At 45.5% G+C, this 2,589-nt stretch overlaps 1 long non-coding RNA gene across 1 annotated transcript; it reads right to left on the bottom strand.

The window, feature by feature from the left end:
* Window positions 1–658: 658 nt before the first annotated feature.
* Window positions 659–1,237, bottom strand: LOC132474808 (uncharacterized). The gene is made up of 2 exons (XR_009529734.1): window positions 790–1,237; window positions 659–714 (listed from the first exon to the last, which is right to left on the bottom strand). It is a non-coding gene; the product is annotated as an uncharacterized LOC132474808 (long non-coding RNA).
* Between the last annotated feature and the right edge of the window lie 1,352 nt (window positions 1,238–2,589).

Here is a 2,589-nt window from a genome sequence, read left to right as displayed (position 1 = left end):
CTATGGGGTCGTGACCTATGACCCTGACGTGGAATGAGTCTGGGATAACAGGGAGTTTCCTTTTAAATCTCCAATAAACTATTGGTATAAGCTTACATTTGTCAATTAGTTGGGCTTTTATTTTGCAAGTAAATATCACAACGTCCGTACATTTCCTTTGATAGTATTTGCTTTTAATGACTGTCTTTCGGTATGTACCAGACAAATGCTTTCATTTTGAAACTAGTTCTGACGCGCTGAGGCGCTATTACCGTAATGGCTGTTACGTATTTTAAGAACCTGAGCTACCCACACATGCCCCTTTCACACCGCCGCAAAATCGGAGCCGGTTCCAGGCCAGTTCGGAGCTAGGGCCAGTGTTTTGGTTTCACACCGCCAAAGAACCGGCTCTGGCCCCTAAAAACCGGTTCAACTCCAGCCCCACTTTTGAGCTGGGCTAGAACTAGAACCGCTTTTACGCCGGGGGCAGGGTGCAGAGTTTTCCGTACCTTCATAAACAGGAAGACCAACGAAGACCAGCATTTTTTAAAACACCGTAGTAAACAATGGACGTGAATCCGTGTATGGTTCGTTCTTTGAATATTCCGATTTAAAACAGTCCTTTTTTGTTTTTTCTGATTTTGTTTTAAATCGGAATATTCAAAGAACGAACCATACACGGATTGAATCGAAGACGAAATTGTTGTTGTTGTGTTTGAAACTGGCGCGAGGGTTCTTCTTCTAATGGCACGGCCACACCAACCGCGTTAGTTAGATTTCGCGTTGGATAATGCGAGTAACGAGCCTAACCTGACGCTTGATCATTGTGTGGTGGTTCAACGCGTCAACGCGCCAACGCAGCTAGATGAGTCCATGTCCATGCAAGTGAACGGAGCGTTCCCTCTTCGTCATAACTATTAAACCAAACATCCTTCACATTCACAGAGCGAACATTATGAAAGTCAAATGCACATTTCTCGCTAAAAATGTTTCCATAAACGCATTTAATGGCGTAACTATGTTACTATTTTTCCACCCAGAATAAAGAAAGATGTCGGCAGTATGCTTCTGTCCAAGCTCACTACTAAAGCGGAGACGTTTGCAGTGACGTCATGACGTTGCTCACGCCGGCTCCATGGCTGGCTCTGGCCGGTGTGAAACCAACTGGTTCTTAACTGGGATAAGGTTGGAACCTGTTTGGAACTGGCTCTAGCACCAGCCCGGAACTGGCTCTTGGTTCTTTTTGGTGTGAAAGCAGCAACATAGACCCTAGGAAGCAGGACCAAACATATAAGCCGTAAATACTATACATAGCCACAAGGGGAGCATGACCTTACTGAAGGCTGCAATAGCTGCTCCATCCACAGAAGGCAGCACCACAGACAAGTGAGGAAGCCGAGGGTAATACGTCACACCGGCTCCTCCCACTCCTTCCAGGCCATGCGGATCCTACCATAACAGACGGTTTGAGCCAGAGCTCGTCAGAATCTTCTCGGCAGCTTACAGACATAGGGTTAATGTTTATGATCAGCTAGGAGACGCTCAGCACGTGCAAGACACGATAACTTCCACCTCCTTTTGCTCCGTAGTTTACCATACCGAAATACTTTATAACAAATAAAGTCTCTTAAAAGCTATCCTGGATTGGAACACTTTCTTGGAAGAACTCAGCAAATTTGGTGACCCTGACGTTCTTGGGAAGTTCCGGGACCGAGACTCGAAGCACGCGGCCATCGGGACGCAATTCAAGCTATTTGCAGGCGCCACTGAAAGGTAAACAGAACCTGTTGTCAATGACTAAACTCTGTAATAGTTAGAATAGAAACATTTAGGTGAATAGCTTGTACTGCCTCCGTCTGGTTGCGGAGCTCCGTGGTCTAGGCCCTCGGATAGAAATTGATAACAGCCGGTTAGTTGGACGGCCTCGGATACGCTAACAGATTAAATTAAATAATTATATTCAAGGAGCAAAGGGCTAGGAGTGTGTTTTTATGGGTTTGTAGATAGATTGTATCCACTCCCGTCTAGATCTAATGTTTGTACCGCGTGGGAGACGTATTACCTGCGGTTTAATTGTTAAATGGTGAATGTACTGAAGTTAAGCCGGTACACACCATAGGTATTATTTATAACCGACCACATACGTTTAAACCGTCACAGAGCGGGGAGGAAAGGTCAGGTATTAACGTTAATCTATCTTAGTTGCATATTATACCGGTGGCTTGGCCTTTGTTTGCCCTGGAGTTCGAATGGGATTGGTTCCTCCCGGCACGGTTCATGTGAAAATCACAGTGTGCAATTTTGTATAGTATAAGACGCATCCGTAGAGGCAAACTTGCGCAGTTTTAACCCAACTGCTTTGCATGCTTCGCTAACCTCATTCTTCTTACAGAGATCCAATACAGTGCGTTTGACCAATACTATCTGGGTCAAATTGCGACGCACATGCTTGTTCCGCGGATATTGGGTGAGACACGTGGTGTGGGGTTTAAAGAGACGGCGCGTCTTGATGACGTGGGTTTCTTTTGGGTTTCTCTCTCTCTCTCTCTCTCTCTCTGAAAAGGTGATAGACGCATTTAGTTATTCCCTTTTGTTCATCCCACCGGTTCC

Source organism: Gadus macrocephalus, chromosome 16, assembly GCF_031168955.1.
Source record: "Gadus macrocephalus chromosome 16, ASM3116895v1".
Classification (NCBI taxonomy): domain Eukaryota; kingdom Metazoa; phylum Chordata; class Actinopteri; order Gadiformes; family Gadidae; genus Gadus; species Gadus macrocephalus.
The sequence above is the reverse complement of the archived record's forward strand: the minus strand, read 5'-3'. Positions and strand labels throughout refer to the sequence as shown.